At 44.3% G+C, this 9101-nt stretch overlaps 1 protein-coding gene across 1 annotated transcript in view; it reads left to right on the top strand.

Moving 5' to 3' along the window:
* The window catches only part of TIAM1 (T-cell lymphoma invasion and metastasis 1), a 120608-nt gene that overhangs the window by 83024 nt on the left and 28483 nt on the right, over nucleotides 1–9101 (top strand). The window lies entirely within an intron of this gene.

Raw genomic sequence — 9101 nt, 5'->3', positions numbered from 1 at the left:
CCTCCACCCCTCCCTCCCACCCCCGCACACCGCGGAGAGCCGATACCGATAGATTGCACACTTGCACACACCATTTCGGCAGCTGAATTGGTCCAAAGCCATGAGGCCACACTTTAGGCAACTGTAAAATGCTCAAAATCTGGAACAGAATAAGCTTGAGGTCCTGTCTTACGTTACCAAGGGCTTTCACACTATTTTATTTATTCTAAAAGAATCAGGGGCTGAAATTAATTATGGGGAGAATGTCATCTCTGGAAAACAAATTACTCCGGATGTCTTAACCTACATTCAGTGAACTAGCTTAAACAATAGCACAAGGAACAGAGGGCTTTATAGCCGTAAAACATCAGTTGTAGGTTCATCTCCTTATCAAGGAAACTGCCTTTTAAATGTGTACAGTTGCAGCATTCTTATTACTTTTCCCTCTTTAAGTGTAAGAGAATATACATGTATTTTAGGAATGCGTGAGGAAAGGTTTGGGATTTATGTTGTGTTAAGTCCTCTTGGTCTGTGGCTGGTCTAATTTAATGTCAATGTTGGAAGCTCTAGTTTTACATAATATTATAAAGATGCCAAACTCTCTTAAAAGAGATCCAAATTTAACACTTGAAGAAATATTTTTTTGTATTTTACCTGAGATGCAGGGGCACAAAGGGATAAGAGTTTTACAGCGTAAGCTTAGCTCCATGTCTAGGATACGAGGCTAGCTTTTTTGCAGAGGGTTAGGAATGGTGGGTTTATATTAAAATATGAACTGGAATCTCTTATTTAGGTATAACTTTCTTCAGGAAAAGGATTATTGTATATGTTTGAGACTGGAGTTTAGTTAGATAAGAAAAAGAATGAAATAAAAATGACATGACTCAATTGTAGTAGACCAAACTGATCCATGATGCAACCTCGCCAGAGTAGCAACATCACAGATCCGTTTGGTCTGCTGTCTGGAAGGGTTTGGGCTTAGGGGACAGGGAATTCATGGCCAAAAAACTGACCTCATCCACTCTCCTACTGTGGGTGAAACTAGTGTATTTTAATTCCTTTATAAAAGCTTTTCCACTGCAATAGATTATGAACAAGTTCTACGCAAGCAAACCTCTTTAACATTTTAAAACCTTTTATTTCAACATCTAAAACAGGGTAAAATGTGACTAAAAGCTTATGGTTTTTAAGTAGACTTCCAAATACAAAACACAAAATAGCACTTTTTTTTTTTTAAGATTTAGATAGTTTTTCCCATTTCAGTTTCATCTATAGGATAAAAGGAAGACTATATGAAAATTTCTTTTTGTTTTGTTGGTATCTATTGATGTTTGACACATTAGTAGGTACTCTGAAAACCTGAAATTTTGTAATAGCTTTAGGATTATATTTTATAAAATCCACTCTTGACTATATTTTAAAACATAACAGAAATTATTCCCCCCCAAAATCCGTCACTGTCTTTGTGTCCCAGCTAGCATTCTCCCCTTGCCACCTCCCCACCTTCCTGCCTCCTTTCTGGTTTCTGGTGCACTATACTTGATCTTATGAAAGCTTTCTCTCTTTAACTTTTTGCTATCTTCTGATTTCTTTTCGTAAAAGCTTTAGAAAGGTTTCTATACCCTTTGTATTCTCACATCATTGTTTTATATCATCTACCTGTCAGTTGTGTCCCAGCGTCTTAGAGGAGCGGAGGTTTTAGCTGTCCTGTGCTGTACCCAGCGGAATAGGGTCGGCACTGAAATACTGGAAGGCTGGTACTGGGAAAGGTACCATTGTTCTTGTACATAATGTCATGACATGTCTTATGTCAAAGGTTCTTATATATTTCTTTTATAAGCTGAAAGAAGGTCTATTTTTATGTTTTTAGTTCTATGAATGGAACGTTGTAAATGCCTGTCAGAAATAAAATACTGGGAAAAAAAATACAAGAGAGTGGGGTGTGTACTTGTGTGCTCCGAAACAAGTGTGTCCCTCAGTAGGGATGTGCAAGGAAGAAAGTCCTACAGTAGATTAAGTTGTTGGGATCACTCTTCTGGCTTTCATAACCTGTAGGAACTCTCCTTAATAGTAAGGTTTCTACCCTTAGCAGTGTGTGCCCTGTATCATGTGAGGGTGTACCCTTAGAACAGGTTCAGCCTGTCCTGGCTATGCTTTTTGGTGGGGTCTGAGCTCTGGGGTGAGTAACAGCTCCTTTGGCCAGTACGTGCTGAGCTTCAACGTCTCACACATGCAAGGCTGGGACAAACTTGTTGGCCTCCCTTCTGTCCTATTGAAATATCATCCAAGCCTGGAGCCTTCCCTGATAGAGGATGAAAAACAAGACAGACAGATGATTAAATGTATTCAAGTATTTGCCCACAACGTGCCTATTTGATGCATACCTTGGCACAAAATGAAGCTTTCCTTTAGCAGGACTTCTGTTTAAGTCTGTAAGTAGCAACAGGGTTCCCCATATCCTTGAAACTGCATCAGCTTCTACTGAAATGTGTGCAGAGCGTGCTAATGCTTCTGTGCTCAGCAGAGAACAAATGAGAACAACTATGAACTTCTCTTTTAAATGCCACAAACTTTCTTTAGATCAGTTCACGTGTTCATCTCCTCCACAGTTTAGTTTTTACTGGCTACTGCAACGTTTCCAAAAACTGACTTCACCTTTCATATCATATATGAAGCTGCTTAAAGAGCTTCTCCTACTAAAATAACATCATGGCTTACATTAAAAAATCCATATTATGTAACTTATATCAAGCCTTACACAGATGTGATAGGTGGAAAGTGTAATGCTATGGAATAGTTCTTATATTCTCAAATACCAGTTGCCGTAGCTTAGCAGAACACTCAAGTTAGGCTCAGCTCATGTTTTGCAGAAGTGAGAGTTGCCGTTTTCCTTATTATTCCTGTAACTACTCATGTCTGTTTCTTTTTCTGTGCTGGTCACAAGGAGATTTAAATGTGTATTTTAACATGAGAAAAAAAGAAAAAGTAGCAAATTCCAGAAGAATTCCTATTATTTTGGAAGAACTCTCCAGTCTTGCTATGGCCTGTTATTTGGCCAAACCTCCCTCCTTTGGGTGCTGAATTCAAGTCCAAATGTGAGGAGCTGGCCACGAGTCGGAGTTTTGTGGAGCCTGGGCAGGAGCTTCCCTGGCCTGTGGGTGAGACCTTGACTCCCACCACTTTTCTTTAGGGGAACTAGGACTAGTGAAGTACAGGCAGTTGGGTTATGTGCATGGATTATGGCAGATTGGCCCTAAAAGGTGAGTTGGTGGTCATTATGGAACCAGTTTATTAAAAAAGATGTTATTGCAGAGCTGTGAGAAGAGCCTTGCACAGTCCCTGCAGTAGAAAAACAGCAGCTGTCTTCTGTAGAGGGAGCATAGGCACCTTGTGGCATTGAGGTTTGGGACAAGCTTTTCTTAACTCTAGTTTTACCAGTCAATTGTTTTTCATTGTCTTCTCTCGCAGACTTGCTGTGCTTGCACCAGCTTTGGGACAACACAGGAAATATTTTGTTTCTGAGACTATTGTCTCTGCAAATTAAATGTCAAGAATGTGACCTCACTCCCTGTGTGTGGCTATTTTAAATGTGGGCAGATAATAGTGGAGACAGCAAACAGTGCTTCCCACAGCTCATGTTCCCTGTCCTGGTGTCTTTGGCAACTTCTTTTCCTTCCTTTTTAATGTTCTCAACAGTTGCTGAGGTACTTCTGCTGAACACTAGGCTTTCAGTCCTTTCAATGGCAAGATGTCCTGTCATGCATGTTGATGGAAGACTGTCATCTTGTCAGTATTAATTAATCCAATCCAGCATTTTGGAAGCTTGCCTTATTCTGGGAGGAAATGAGAATGAAAAAAGCATTTGAAAAATTGTTTCCTCTCTTTCTCTTTTCCTTTGACCACATCCTGTAAAAATACATAGTACCTCTGTGCTGTACATGGCCATGAGCTTGAGTAGGTTTTTGCAATAGTGAAATCTTACAGCAGCTGTAGGGCCTGGGTAAATCATTCCCATGTTAAGCTTGACAAATGGAGGCAGGTGGAGGAGTACACACAAGGTCATGCAGCAAACCTGTGGTACTGGGAAAATGCTTACAGAAGGCTGTGTAGTCATTAGTCTGGTCAGTGCTTCCTTTTTGTTAATGTAAAGAAGTAATTAGCTGTAGTAAGGAATCCTTCCTAGTGGCAGAGTAATAAAGTGGTCAGAAAAGTCACACAGAGTGCCTAGGCAGCAGGGATTTGTTTGCCCATTACATACAGCTGTGGTATGGAGTTTGCTTTCTCCTTTCAATTCTGTATTTCCAATCAATTTCATAAGAAGGATAATGATGAGTGAGGGAATAATTGTGACTAATGAATTATTTTCTGTGTGACCTTCAACACAGAGGTTTCTGTGGCTGTTCCCCTCAGTGCACTGATGTTACAGGTGACACTGAGTGCACACAGATGGCCTCAAGGGAATACTCCTCAACGTGCTTGGGAGGAGAACAGATTCATGGAATGGTTTGGGTTGGAAGTGACCTAAAAAATCATCTAGTTCCATACCCCCTGCAAGGGCAGGGACACCTTCCACTAGACCAGGTTGCACAGCACCCTGTCTGACTTGGCCTTGAACACCTTCAGGGAGGGGCCATCCACAACCACCCTGGGCAACATGTGCCAGTGTCTCACCACCCTCACACTAAATAATTTTTTCCTAATGTCTAACCTAAATCTACCCTCTTTCAGTTTAAAACCATTACCCCGTGTCCTATCACTACACACCCTGGTAAAAAGTCCCTCACCAGCTTTCCTGTAGGCCCCCTTCAGGTACTGGAAGGCCACTATAAGTTCTCCCTGTAGCCTTCTCTTCTCCAGGCTGAACAACGCCAACTCTCTCAGCCTGTCTTCATAGGAGAGGTGTTCCAGCCCTCGGGTCATCTTCGTGGTCCTTCTCTGGACTCACTCTAACGCTGGGGGCTTTCAGGAAGCATGTGGAGAAAGCCTTGAGCTGCTTGGTCTGATCCTGGAGCTGGCTCTGCCTGCAGTAGGAGGTTGGACCAGAGACTTTCCCACCTGCATTATCCTGTGATACTGTGACTCCTCCTCTGCACTCCTCCACACCTGGTCAAACAGGATAAGTTTCAGTTTGTTTGGGTTTTTTTTTCCAGTCAGGAGCAAACTGCAAAATGTATCTTGAGTTTTGTCTCAAAAGATGGAAACACTGCAATGAAATAAAACAGGCATACTCCTGAGAAGTAAAGCTTGGTGGCAGTCTTCCACGGGAAATGGCAGGAGCACGGATTTACTGTAGGGGTGGGACAACTGAAGAGGTTGTAAGTCACCTTTTCCTGATCCTCTCACCCACAAATAGAAGTGTTTGGTGCAGATGTAGATATGTTTCCTGGCATGCCCCACATCTACTAAACACAGTAAATTGCAGAAGTGCCTGTTTGCCACTAATTTTTGGGTCCTTGCTGCAAAAAACATCACTGGGCTTTTATCCAAACTGTGTTTGAGTAGACACAGCAATGTTTTCTACTCCCCTGTCTTCTCCCAGTTGAAGCAAAATATTTGAAACAAAATCTCTCCTTAAACCCCCTGTTTTAGCACATAAAGATACTGGGCTCTCCTCCCAGAGCCCAGTCATCTTACTCAGAATGTGGCTATTCTGAAGAAAGGATTTCTTTTGGGAAAGATGGACTGCAAAGGGCAATGGAGGGAAGGGTGTGCCTCATGGGTCCCCCACAGCACCCAGTATCCTGCCTCAAACAGCATCCACAGACATAAATCTAGGAAAGAAGAATGGAGCAAACATTTGTAATACTTTGACCTTTATGCTTCTAGCTCCTAAACACAGACACATTGTGCTGTTTCATGGTGTAGTATCTTAAGGCATTTCAGAAGAGTGAAAGGCCAGTTCAGCTGCTCACATGTGGTCAGTAGTAACACTTCCTTCAAGACATCTAAGAGATCCAAAGTATCTCTGTATGGGGATGCAGGAGGACACAGGTGCTTGAGGTGAGCAATGCTGTTATGGACGAGCAGCTGGAGTATGGTGGGTAAGACTGAGGCAGCTCAGGTAGTGACATTAAAGGCACCTGAATCCCATGCTGTGGGTTTGATAGCTCTGTAGTCACTTCTGCTCCAGGAGGCTGTCCACTGTGTCCTTGAGTCCAGGAAAGCTTTGTCCATGCAGACATCCTTTGGCAAGGAGACTCAGAGGTCTGGTACCCAGGCAGGGATCTGCCACCTTCTTTTTCTTATTCTGAATTTTGATCCCACTAGTTTGATTTGACACCTGCTAACGTTTTACACTGCAGGTGACTGTGAAGAGTCAATCTCTACTTACTCTCTCCACATTACCCATAAGTTTAGAAACTTCAGTCATATTCCTCATAAACAGTTGTGTTTGGTTTTTTTCCAGACTGAGCCCTTTCAGGTACTCAGAGAGCTGCTGAGCTGGCTCATTGATGCCACAGGACTTTTTCTTTGCATCCGCAAAAGATATTAGAAAGTTTGAAGGTATGACAGTGAAAGAAAGTAGAAGTTTCACATCTTTAATATGTTGCCAGCAAGCCCGACAGAGATTGCTGGTGTGGTTAAGTTTTGCAAAGCTCCACGTCTCTCTAGCAGATGACAATAAAAGGCACAAAAAGGAAGTGCCATGAAAATGGGGTATGGTATATGCAGCAGTTCCTACAGAAAGTTAATATTTGCTGCTTCAGGTAGGAGTATTTTCAGCTTGTAATACTACAAGACTAATCCAAACCCTTCAGGAAGTCAGGGAAGTAGTGAAATGAAGAAGGAGAAGCAGGGCATCAAGCAGAAAGCAGCACACAACTAGAAGAGCACACACACAAGCAGTAACAAGTGGCTCATGCCAACTCGCTGTGTGCTTCACTGCACCAGACCTGAAATCCTTCCCACTGCTTTGGCTTCAGATCTCGGTGCTACCACGAGCCAACCGCCTCTGTGTGAAACAGAGCAAGACAGAGGGAAACCTCCTCCTGTGGTGCCTCCTGCAACTCCGTGCACAGTTGGGAGAGATGAATGCTGATGGTGCTTTTGAGTGCTAGGACAGGCTCCATTAGTCTGTGTCCTACCAGATCCCTGTGTCACATCTATGCAATTAGATGATGACCCGTAAACAATCACACATTGTTGCAGCAGCTGAGTAATCTGCTCTTGGGGAAATATTCTTTGAAATGAAACAGGTAACCCAAGGAAAGAAGAAATAATTAGAAATAGCATATGAAAAAAAAAGAAAAAAAAAAAAAAAAGAAAAAAAAAAAAAAAAGAAAAAAAAAAAAAAAAGAAAAAAAAAAGAGGGAGCAAGAGGGCCTGAAGTTAATTAATGTTGCAGGAACAAGATCAAAGCCAGAAACCGAGATTCATAAATCTGCAGAGAGGCATGAACAGAATATTAAGTACGATGTGCTACACTATCTATGAAAGGTGAGCAGGCTCTGAACCAACACTTGGGGTGCTTGGAGTGTGGCAAGGACAAAGCCAAGTGCTCGTCCATGCCCCGAGGCCAACACACAGCTCCCTGTTTTTAAAAAAGCACTAGAGGCTTTGCATGCACTGTACCTACAAGAATTGCTTTACCATCTTGCAGCAATGCCCTCCTGCTTCGCAGGCTCCCTTGTCTCCCCCATAGTTAGCACACAGTCACAAGGATATTTTGCCTGTGGCCACGATCTTGGGTAGACTGAGGGGGCTCCACAGCACAAATGCAGGCTGCTCTGGGTCAGCTGTTGCCACTAGTCTCTGGCACTACATTTTAAATCTAATCACACAGCCACAGTTCCAGCAGCTTTCTTTTCAGTTCCCTGAGAAAATGCCTATGCTTTGTACAGTCACTGGGTCAGGCCAGTATGAGTCGTTGCTTCTTGTGTCTCACAGAATCATTAAGGTTGGAAAAGATGTCAAAGATAATCATGTCCAAACAAATTCCCTCTGTGGAAACTCAGTGAGCCTTGAGGCTCTCCTGCTGCATGAGGCCAGCCCTGTGTAGTTTCCCCAGGCACACTGAAGGCTTTGCTTCGCTCAGCCAAGGCGACAGACAGTAGAGCACACCTGCCTGGTGCTCTGGAGTGGTATTTCAGCTCAGATATCTCTGCCATGCCTAATGTGCTCCAAGTGGTTTGTGACGGATGGCCCAAAAGAAGCTGAGCTGACAGTCAGGGACTGTGCAGGAGCCTGTGGCCTGCTTGCTGGAGTGACTGGAGCAGTTTGGTCCTGCTGACCACAGCACAAACCTTGTCTGTTGCTGCTGGTCAGGGAAGCAGTTAGCTCCAGCATCACCTCCAGCCTGGAGCCAGAACCCCAGCTGGCTTCTGTGTCTCTGCCTTCTGGGTTGCATAGCATCACTGCCAGCAAGCAGCTGGCTTCACGGAGTCACAGAATCACCAAGGTTGGAAAAGACCTTTATGATCATCAAGTCCACCCTCTGACCTAACACCACCACATTGGCTAGACCATGGCACTAAGTGACATCCGGCCTTTCCTTGAACACATCCAGGGATGGTGCCTCCACCACTTCCCTGGGAAGTCCATTCCAATGTCTAATCACCTTCTGCATGAGGAAGTGCTTCCTCATATCCAACCTAAACCTCCCCTGGAGCAGCTTCAGGCCCTGCCCTCTTGTCTTGTTGCCTGGAAAAAGAGCCCAGCCCCACCTGACTGCACCCTCCCTTCAGGTAGTTGTAGAGAGTGATAAGGTCCCCTCTGAGTCTCCTCTTCTCCAGGCTAAACAACCCCAGCTCCCTCAGCCTATCCCTATAACACTTTCCCTCTAGTCCTTTCACCAGCCTTGTTGCTCTCCTCTGGACCTGCTCCAGGACCCCAATATCCTTCTTGAAGTGAAGGGCTCAGAACTGGATACTCCTCACACTCTACAGGAAAGATGAGAGATGAAAGAGGTGTTTCTGCAGACAGGGGCAATATCCCACCCAGGACACAACTCCTGGACAGGTCCGGCTGCCCAAAATCCCCGGTGCCATCCTCCCTGGGCACAGCCCAGCCCCGATCCCGGCGGCTTTTCCGCAGGGAGCAGAGGAGCCACGGATGTGCCCCCCGGGAGTCCCCAGAGCAGGAGGACCAGGACGAGGAGCCCGGCGGGCAGGGCCGGGGCTGCT

This window comes from Chaetura pelagica, unplaced genomic scaffold, assembly GCF_000747805.2.
Source record: "Chaetura pelagica isolate M959 unplaced genomic scaffold, ChaPel_1.0 scaffold637, whole genome shotgun sequence".
NCBI lineage: Eukaryota > Metazoa > Chordata > Aves > Apodiformes > Apodidae > Chaetura > Chaetura pelagica.
Note: the sequence above shows the minus strand (reverse complement) of the source record. Positions and strands in the feature narration are given on the sequence as shown.